This window comes from Bacillus rossius, chromosome 8, assembly GCF_032445375.1.
Source record: "Bacillus rossius redtenbacheri isolate Brsri chromosome 8, Brsri_v3, whole genome shotgun sequence".
Classification (NCBI taxonomy): domain Eukaryota; kingdom Metazoa; phylum Arthropoda; class Insecta; order Phasmatodea; family Bacillidae; genus Bacillus; species Bacillus rossius.
Genome location: NC_086336.1, coordinates 28,026,034 through 28,037,502, shown reverse-complemented (window position 1 = coordinate 28,037,502; position 11,469 = coordinate 28,026,034).

Here is an 11,469-nt window from a genome sequence, read left to right as displayed (position 1 = left end):
ACACCTTTCTGCTGGGAGATGCGTAGAATGTCACCGATGTTACCTTTTCACTTTCGTGGATCTTTCTTCTTCGTTTTGGGAAACATTTTTTGAAGCAGGTGATCGTTCTTTATTCTTTGGGCTTCATTTTGGTGAAAAATGCACAAGTTTCAGCATTATTTCGGCAAGATATCCAGACACTTGTAAGTTCCGTTTGTTGCGAACTGATGCCAAATCTTGGCGCGAAAAGTTCTGTTAAACCTCTCAACAATTGAATGTAGAGTAGTGTTTGATGCCATAATTCTTCATCGAAACCACGAAGGTTGCATTGTAGAATTCTTTGCCGGGATCCGTTTGCAGGTGCGATAGTAAACGTAAATTGAGCAAAATGTCTGCCATGGCCTTGTTGCATTAGTAGAAGTCTTCAATTTCACAGGTCTGGCCCAAGCGAACTTTCTATACACTTGGATGCCAATCAAAATGTTCTTGAAGCCCTTATAATCGGGAATATGGTATAATCATCAACAAGTTCTGCCTGGAATAAATCATTAAGTCCACACACTGCAACTTTGCGTCGAAGATAATTTCCATCTTGCAGGAGCGTGAAGTTGTCATGCGATTCCGGTTCGACTCATTGTATGTAGCCAACCTCCATCAGTTATTAGAGTATGGAGTATTGGCGAATAAATATTCAGTATCAGATGATCGATCAAATTTTTGCCCCCTGCAAAGGGGATAACAAGAGGAAGGGTTGATTAGAGCGATGCATGGACACAGTGTTGTGAGAAACACATGAAAAGTTTATTGAATTTTTTACAAAGTCAAATAAACGACGACTCATGTGTTAGTGAAGACAATTACAGCAGCGCGCGGTTGCTGGGAGTACTCCACAACCAAACCAGGCCTGTATATATACTTCTTGGGCTGATATCGTCATCGTTGCTGAACCATCCAGAAGCATGGAATTACTTCCCCGCCTCGTAGAAGGGGTAGTGATGTCACGCGTGACAAATTACGTGGTTCCCCCTCCATCCAACTTGCCTCAGGCGAGCCTGGTTGTAGCTGAGGACAAAGTATGCCGGAGTGGTAGGCCACTAGAGATGCCTCGCTGTTCTGCCGGTAGTGCACGTTCAGGGACTAACTTCCACAACATCTTCACAATCTGGAAGGGCAGTGAAAACCAACCGCAACAAATACCCAAAGTAAAAATTCTGACCATTTTCTAGCTTTTTTAAACCTTCACAGTGTACTGCTAGTTCAATGAAGAGATAATAAGCATAAATGTCGATTTTTTCGACAATTCATAAAGACCTGGAGTTACATTTTCTTTGATCGACGATTTGTTATTTTAATTATCTGTTTATGAACCAACTCCTGAGACTCCTGGTTGGGGACATCTCGCCACACGCTGCCTTTATAAAGGTAGCCGCACTTGCTGGCCAGTGACCTGTGTTTGCTTCATGGACTTGCTGAGTCTTCGTCTGAAGTTGAGTGTTCCTGTTACAAAAACTGCTTTTAACATTTATAAAACACTAGCTGTACCCTGCCACGTTTCGCTGTGGCACATTGTGATTGAATATTTTTTTTGTTTTTCCACTGTATGCGTAGATATAAAGACTATCTGGTTTTCCGACTTGGGAACACGCAACATACAGTTGTCCATGTAAAAAGCAATCCGCATCTAAATCTAAACCACACAATTCTAAAGATTGACCTTGAGCTTCATTGATTGTGATTGCAAATGCCAATCGAATTGGGAATTGCAATCTTTTAAATTGAAATGGTGTATCGGTCGGGATCATGGGTATTCGAGGAATGAGGACATATTCACCTTTGAAAGGCCCCGTTAAAATCGTTGCTTCCACTACGTTATTAATTAATCTCTTAACTGAAAGTCGCGTGCCGTTGCAGAGTTTTGGCTGATTAATATTCCGCAAGAGGGTAATTGGCACACATATTTTCAATTTAAGTATGTGTGGTGGTATCCCTGGCTGATCAAGTGATTTTAAAAATTCCGTAGAACATATTAATTAAATTTAAAATTTAAATAAAAGGTATAGGGTCTAAGGAGTTCAAAAAATGAATAGCCTAGAACCATCTACATGCAATCCCACATCAAGTGGTGATAGACCCATACAAAACATAACCTCTACTTACGATTTGGATAACGGCGCAGCTCAATCGAGACACGATCACACTAAAGTACCTCATTCATTTTGTATATATACCGGTAAGCTTAGTCATTTTTTAATTATTGCACCTCACAATAAAATCATTCTCATTGTATATTGCCATTTCCCGCTCGCTTCACTTGACATAGTTTTTTCCATTGCTAAGAGAAATCCTTTGGCATGGAGAAACGTTTCCATAACAGAAAATTTGTGTTTTTTGTTTTTATTGGTGAGAAAACACATTAATAAAATGGCGCAGTTACTTTTTCGCGGTTGCGGGTATGTTGCTGACGTGAAAAGTAGATAAAAACAATCCTTGATGCGGGTTGTATATAATGGTAAAATTTCAGCTCGATCGGTGCAGAACTTTTTGAGTTTTTGAAGCGTACACAAACCAACATAACATTTTTATAGATATAGATTATAATAGCTATATATAAGATATAAGCTATAAGATAAGAATTATTTAATTTTCAAATGTATTGTACGAAATGTATTTTTTAATTTAAACGTATTTTTATCAATAGAGTCGAAAGAATATACTTTCAAATTAAATAAAGTTTTTTATTCTTTCTTGAAATATATATATATATTTGTGTAAATTATAGTCGTCAAGGCACAATGGTCGAGTAGCCTGATGTGCTTGAACTTCGACAATATGGTACAGCATCGTCGAGCGTGGTCACAACTAAGTTGGTTGACCATGATATTAAGTTATAGAAACTTTTTTTCCGACTTTTCCGGTGGATTTTCCCAAACTTTTATTTCATATAAACACTCTTCTGTTAAGATGCAATGTTCTGTAAAAATTTCAATCCAAACCATCGTATACTTTCCGAGTTTTGCGGCCAAATACATACGGAAGCTAAATTTTTATATATATAGATTTACTCCATTCTTATAACAAAACTTATTGCAAATTCTCTTAAAATATTCTCTGATATATTAACCTAAAAAAATAAATAAAGTATGAGAGTATGCCTTTGTAACTGTCAGTATTTTTAGTGTAATTATTTGTAAACAGCTGCTTTGTTTAGTTTTACAAGTACTTCCCCTGGGAATCTAACTGAGGACTGAATTTGTTAAAAAATTAAGTATTGGAAATAAAAATACATTTATGTATTTTTTTTTTTTGAATTTTTTAAAATGTTTTGGATTAAAATTACGATATTTCAAGATAGCGGCCATGGTCGAGAAGATGTCATGGTACCAAAACACGTTTTACCTTTTTGCCAGCTGACTAACAATGTACAGATACGTTCAGACATTTTTACGTACTCAACAATGAAAAAATTGCGTGAATAAGACTAATAATACCGGCGAGTAGTATACAAATGGGCGTCCGGAAACAGGGTCCAGGATGAGGAGCGAGGAGCTGACCGAGCTCTGAGGTCACGTCAATCTCTGACGTCACGGCAGCCATCTTGGACGAGCGTAACGGGACACAGCGTAACGGGAAATAACGTAACGGGACAAGTAGAACACGGCGGCCATTTTGGATCCGCCATTTTGGATGATGTCATTGTGTTCTCGAACATTCCGGCGTTATGTTATTCACCATATTGGATGATGACGTCACCTTTGCAGTTTCCGTTACGGCCGCCATCTTTAAAATCTTTATTTATCATCCGATTTTAATAAAAAAAATTTAAAATTTATAAAAAATTCAAATAATAAAATTTTAATAAAAAAAATTTAAAAATTGTACTTTTACGACACGGAGCTCTGAGTCCTCGGTTCGAACCAGGTAAGGACAAAAAAAATGCCGACCGATCCTTCCCCCGTGGTGGGTGCTGGCAGACTGACTCCCACCACTTTTTTTCAAAGCATATATAACAATATCTAGTATGATGTCATGACCGCCATCTTGTCTTCAATGCTGGAAGCCATCATCATCATCATTGTATCGTCGGCTAGAGTGCGCCGACGCCATGTTAGTTTAATTCGTATCCGCTAGAGTGCAGTAATCATTTATTATTGCTGTGACAGCCGCCATCTTGTCATTTGGCCGCCATCTTGGAAATCCGTAATTTTAAAGCTAGATATTCGGGAAAAGTTCCAAAATTCATTAAATAAATCACTCATTAATTTACATATTGATTCGATCCGCTCCTGTCCTCGGTTCGTTCCCCAGACGATGCAAAACATATTAATTTTAAGTAAACTATAATAATTTTTATAAATAATCATCAAAGTCCTAAATGAAGCATAGTTTCCAAATCAACCATCATCCCATAAGTCATTATGGTCACCATCTTGGAATCGTGTAATTATTTAGCTAGAGATGCGGGAAAAAGTTCAAAATTCATTAACTTAATGTGTAATCTATATACTGATTGATTAGATCGAGTTAGGTCCTTGGTTCGACGCCTGGTCGATACAAATCAACTTTAAATTTAAAAAATTCCACAAAAGCGACAGGTTTGAGAAATAAAAAAACCGCAAGTTCTTTTAAAAAATTTTATTACATAAATTCAATACACTACTACAAGTAGAAAAAAAACACTGACAAATTACTAAAGCCTTTTTGGATTCCTCGATTCAAACAGTCTTCTTATTGTACGGACTAAGCCTTTTACAGGACTTTAAATGTCTATCCGATCCGTTCATCACCACAGCCAGAGACGGACTGAAGTTCATATCACTAATATAGTCTCATAGCCGGTACAACAACACATGAGTCAAATTAATAACCATGTTCATTATACGTCTCGGAGCATTTTTTATAATGACGATGTAAGCTATCGAGACGTGAAATTAGTTTATTGCACTTATTGCACTGAAATTGTATTCTTTGAACATTATTAGAACAACCACTTCTTTCATGTTTGCGAGCATTTGAGGTGATAGTAAATGATGCACCACAGTATTTGCACTGATGCGAAGTACGCTCTTCATTAATTGAAGTATTCAATGCTGATGAAACTTCAGCTGATGGTGGAACAGCACATATCGAAGTCTCCTCCAGGGTTGTCAGAGGCGTTGCCAACGGGATCTGCTCCAACATCGTCGGTGCCGACGTCATGGTTCCCGTAGTCGAGGGTACATCCTCCATCGAGTTCGACGTTAAAGTCGGTAAAGATGCCATCGAGGTCTCAAGAACAGCTAATTGACACGACTCATGCACCAGAAGAAACAAACTAGGTGATCCTTACACCGTCGACGGCAGTAACAAACTGAGCGTCCTGCTGTCTAGGACTCGCTTATATACATTAACTGGTTTGAATAATATGCTAGTCAAATCAAGAACAATTTACAAAAATACTAGAGTCAAAACAACATTTAAAAAATAGAAGCGCTATCAACAAAAAAAGGAAGCACATTTGGAAGCACCTTCAAAAAAGGAAAAGAAATAGGAAGCACCGACTACGAAAAGGCAGCACATTTGGAAGCACCGACTACGAAAAGGCAGCACATTTGGCAGCACCGACAACGAAAAGGCAGCACATTTGGAAGCACCGACTACGAAAAGGCAGCACATTTGACAGCACCGACAACGAAAAGGCAGCACATTTGGAAGCACCGACTACGAAAAGGAAGCACATTTGGAAGCACCGACAACGAAAAGGCAGCACATTTGGAAGCACCGACAACGAAATGGCAGCACATTTGGAAGCACCGACTACGAAAAGGCGCACATTTGGAAGCACCGTCATCGAAAAGGCACCACATTTGGAAGCACCGACTACGAAAAGGCAGCACATTTGGAAGCACTGACAACGAAAAGACAGCACATTTGGCAGCACCGACAACGAAAAGGCAGCACATTTGGCAGCACCGACAACGAAAAGGCAGCACATTTGGAAGAACCGACAACGAAAAGGCAGCACATTTGGAAGCACCGACTACTAAAAGGCAGCACATTTGGAAGCACCGACAACGAAAAGGCAGCACATTTGGAAGCTCCATTAACAAAAAAAAAGGCAAAAGGAAGCACAATTTACGAGATCTAAGTCTTAGTTAGAAATCAGAATACAAGAATTAAAAACATTAAATTCTTATAATTTAAATTATTTATTTTATTGCTTTACATTATACAAATGCAAGTAAAACTAACCATTATTGTATGTAGCCAGCATACCTCAGTTCCTTGAGTATGAAGGATATTTTTTTGATACACGAATAGTTTCCTGCACAAAGGGAACCATGTAGAAGTCTTAGCCGGTCAACCAATATGTTTGGATCTTTCCATGATGTGTAATCATTCTCTTCTACCACCATCTTCCTTGCACCTTTATAATAAATATTATGATCTCTGGTGTCTTCCGTTTTACCACCAACCTCAGGGTGACTTTCATGTTTGAGACGGTGATCATCACAAGCTTGATCAGATTTATTTAATATATCACGTCGTTTCCACCGTTTCGGTCTCAGGACACCACCACATTCTTCGATCTTGGCAGCTTTAGGGGCTTTATCATAGTCTATGTCTTTGTCAACTGCCTCAGAGTCACTGTAACAATCACCGTAGAAGGAATCGTCTTCACCCAATTTACCGTAATAATTCGATGTTGATGATGTTGAAGTGTCTTCATCGTCTTCATGCTTCCTTTTTAAGAGTCCATCATTTCTACAAAGTAGGAAAGATCTACTTGAATTCGGCTGGAATATATTCTCACTTTTCACGTTAAGGATTCTTCCATTGTCTTCCTTCTTCCGTAAATCATCAACCTCCTTCAATTTAAGTTCTTTGTCGAGATCGGAAGAGCCAGGAAAATTATTGTCGTAATGTAAATCACTCTTCCTTAGTCTAGTAGATTCATCGTTGTCCTCTAGCTTGTACGCAGGCTTGGCGTTACAAGTTAAGCCATGTCTTTTTAAGCTCTCTCTCCGCGTAAACGACTTGCTACATCGAACACATCTTATCATATTGCGTAGTGGATTTTTAACACAGTCATTCTTCTCGTGTTGTCTTTTATTCTTTCTCAAGATAATATCTTTGCTGCAAAACTCACACCTATGTTCTTTCGATACAGCGTCAGATCCTAAATCGGAATTTATATTTGTTACCGAAACTAATGCCAGATGCAAAATAAGAGTTTTAAAATAATAACCATTACTTAAATACAATTTTTTAAATATTTCGTCAGCGAGAGTTAATTTATCTTATGCAAAGGTACTTGCTGCAACTAGTTCCGCTTTTCAACATCAGATGGCGTCACGTATTGCTTGCAGGTAAATAATATTTTTTTTTTTTATGCAGGATGCGGGATGCTCACTATCGATCGCATAAGAAGGATAGCTACGATAGTCTCTAAGGAGAAGGAAGTTCGTCCTTCCTGTTAGTGCTTCTCAGATTTCTCAGGGTCCGCTATCCTGGATTGTGACGTCACGGTGGCCATAATGGATGAGTGTGACCTTGAACTTTGACCGAAACCGCAGGAATGATCGCAGCACATGGATTAACCATCATAATATTAACAAGAATAATCGGGAGCAAGTAGTATAGGATAGCCGGTCCGAGGACTGGGTTCTGGGTGTGGAGCCGAGAGCCGGTCCGCCATATTGGATTGTGACGTCACGGCGGCCATCTTGGTGGAGTGTAACGGGACATAGCGTAACGGGACAAGTTTGACCTTGACCTTTGACCCTCAAAATTCGCCAAAATTGGGCAAAATTTGCCCAAAATTCCTCAAAATTCGCCAAAATTTCCATTTCTGTGAAAAAAATTCCGCCAAAAATTTTTAAAAAATTCCACAAATTAAAAATTTCTCTTTTCGAGGGAAAAATTTCCCGTTTCGAGGGAAAAATTCATGTTTTTAGTCCTTAAAAATCCCAGCGGCTGAAAATTCCTAAAACTGGCTTAAGCATCCTTAACTCAAGCCTCAGTTAAGCCATTTCTAGGAATAAGGATACCATGACCGCCATCTTGGATTATGTCGCCACCGTTGCAATTTCCGTTACGCCCGCCATCTTTAAAATCTTCATTTACTATCCGATTTTAATGAATTTTTTAAAATTTATAAAAAAATTCAATTAATAAAATTTTAATAAAAAATATTTAAAAAACATACGTTAACGACACGGAGCTCGGAGTCCTCGGTTCGAACCCGGTGAGGGCGAAAAAAAAATAAATATGACGACAGATCCTTCCACCACGGAAGTCACCTACAGACTAACCTACCACCACCAATAACAAGGTCAACTAGTATGATGTCATGTCCGCCATCTTGTCTTCGTCTGCTGGTAGCCATCATCATCTTGTTATCGTCGGCGAGAGTGCGCTGACGCCATGTTAGTTTAATTCTTATCCGCTAGAGTGCAGTAATCATTTATTATTGCTGTGTCACCCGCCATCTTGTCATTTGGCCGCCATCTTGAATATCCACAATTATTTAGCTAGAAATTCAGGAAAAATTCCAAAATTCATTAAATAAATCACTCATTAATTTACAGATTGATTCGATCAGTTTCAGTCCTTGGTTCGATACCCGATCGATGCAATAATGTTTAATTTGATGTAAAAAAATAATAATTTCATTATTCCATGTTCAACATTCTTAAAGAGACATTAAAACCTTTACTGTCATCATCATCCTATAAGCCACCAACACCAACATATTGGTAATTCATAATTTTAATGCTAGAGATTCGGGAAAAAGTTCAGATATCATTAAATAAATTTCCAATCAATGTACCGATTAATTAGATCAACTTAGGTCCTTGGTACGATTCTGGACGATGAAAAAAAAATATCAATTTAACATAATAGTAACAGGTTCAAAGAATTAAACACAACAAGTTCTTTCACAAACATAATATTTATTACATAATTTCTATTCTACTACAGGATCACTTACGAAAGCCAGCAAATTTACAATCATTTAGTTCCGCAGCGGTGTGAAATGACTAATTCTTAGCTCCAATCGGTTTATACTAGACAGAGTCCAGCCAGAACCTTTACAGACATAGTCCACCTCTTCTTGACAGAGTTTCTGGATACCGTTTTTAACAGTTTGCTTCACATCGTTAGAACTGTAAATTACTGCAGCCGATGTCTTGAATGCACACTTCTTCACTTTGTCATCGAACGGATATGGCTTTTCATATATACAGTCCAACCACAAGTTATATTTCAAAGGTCCGTTTGTTGCTACATCATCAGTAAGCTGATTGATTATCTTCTGTCTGATATCGTCAAGAAAATTACAAATGTCCTTCGACTCACCGAACGTATTTAGATAATAGTAGTCTTTCAACGTTCCACGAAATGCAGACTGCGCCAAGTAGAAGCCATTATCGTTCACTTGTAATGCTCCGAACACAGTCTTAGGTTTAGTTCCATGTTCAGACGTCATAACAATCGGTTGCTGGGCATCTGTTCTTTTGGTTGTACGCTTTCGTGTCTCCAATCTAAAGCGAGGAGTCGAAATGTCGGCAGGTAGTTCAACAGTAGGAGCACAGACTCCACCTTTACATTTTTTCGCATGATGTCGCAAACTGTCAATTCGAGTAAACCATTTAAGGCACTCATCACATCGAAACTTCATGCGAGAAGGATTCTTCGTGCATTTGCTCCGCTCATGTCTTCGTGCATCATGGGAAAATGCGAACGACGTATCACAGTAGCTGCAAGGATACCGTGGTGATGAAGACGATCCTTTCAGACCCGATCCAGATACAGACGTTGCAACAGTAGTACCATTTCCAGGCATTCTCTTATGCACATCGATGCATCGTTGTTGCGACGAAACCTTTACTTTCTGCCGCACAGCAGGACCTTCGCATGCCTTCATGTGCGTTTTCATATTATCTTTTCTGGCAAACTGCTTATGACATTTCTCACAAACAAACATTTTACGATATAGGTTCTTGGCACATTCGCTCCTCTCGTGTCGTCGAGCATTGCTGCTGTTTGAGAAAATCTTGTCACAGTAACAACACCGATGTTCGTTAGTTGTTGTCGATTCAGCATCCATTGAAGCCTCCATCGAGGGCGAAACGAAGTTCGTCGAGTTTTCCTGCACAGCCAGCACTACCGGCATTAAAGTCTCTTCTGCTGGTGGTATCGCGTCTGATGAAGTCTCCTCCAGTGTTGTCGCCGTGGTTGTCAACGGAATCTGCTCCTTCTCCGTCGTAGCTGTCGTCAAGGTTCCCGTAGTCGACGGTACAACCTCCATCGAGTTCGACGTTAAAGACGGTAAAGATGCCATCGAGGTCTCAAGAACAGATAATTGACACGACTTATGCACCAGAAGAAACAAACTAGACGATCCTTACACCGCCGACGTCAGTAACAAACTGAGCGATCTACTGTCTAGGACTCGCTTATATACATGCACCGTATGGAATAATACGCTAGTCAAATCAAGAACAATTTATTATAATACTAGAGTCAAAACAACATTAAAAAAAATAGAAGCACCATCAAAAAAAAGGAAGCACACTTGGAAGCACCGACAACGAAAAGGCAGCACATTTGGAAGCACCGACAACGAAAAAGGCAGCACCATCATCGAAAAGACCGCACATTTGTCATTGGCTCCAATATTCATTGGCTCCAATATTCATTGGTTCCATCAGTCTATTGATTATATCAGTCTAGTGACTCCAACAGTCATTGACACCAACGGCCTTTTTCTTCATCAGCTCCAATGATATTTGGCTAGAATGCTACGAGTCTAAGAGACCATGAGGCTACAATTCTACGAGTGTACAAGACTCCTCCAACTACCTTCAAGTGTATAAAGCTCCAAATGCTCCAACAGCTCCAACACGCAATGTACGCGCAATACATGTAATTTAAACACAATAAATGTAATGATTACACAGATTACACACACAGGAAACGGAACGTACACACAGTACACACAGGAAACGGAACGTACACACAGTACACACAGGAAACGAACATACACACAGTACACACAGGAAACGGAACGTACACACAGTACACACAGGAAACGGAACGTACACACAGTACACACAGGAAACGGAACGTACACACAGTACACACAGGAAACGGAACGTACACACAGTACACACAGGAAACGGAACGTACACACAGTACACACACAGGGAACGGAACGTACACACAGTACACACAGGGAACGGAACGTACACACAGTACACACAGGAAACGGAACGTACACACAGTACACACAGGAAACGGAACGTACACACAGTACACACAGGAAAAGGAACGAACACGTAATATTCACGCAATTGACACACAGTACACGCAGAGTACACACAATTTACGCAAAGTACACCCAATGTACGCAATGTACGCAATATATATGTAATGTACACACAATGACTACGCTTCGTTCGCGCAGGACAAGCATTTAATGAAAACGAAGCACGTTTGGACGGAAAT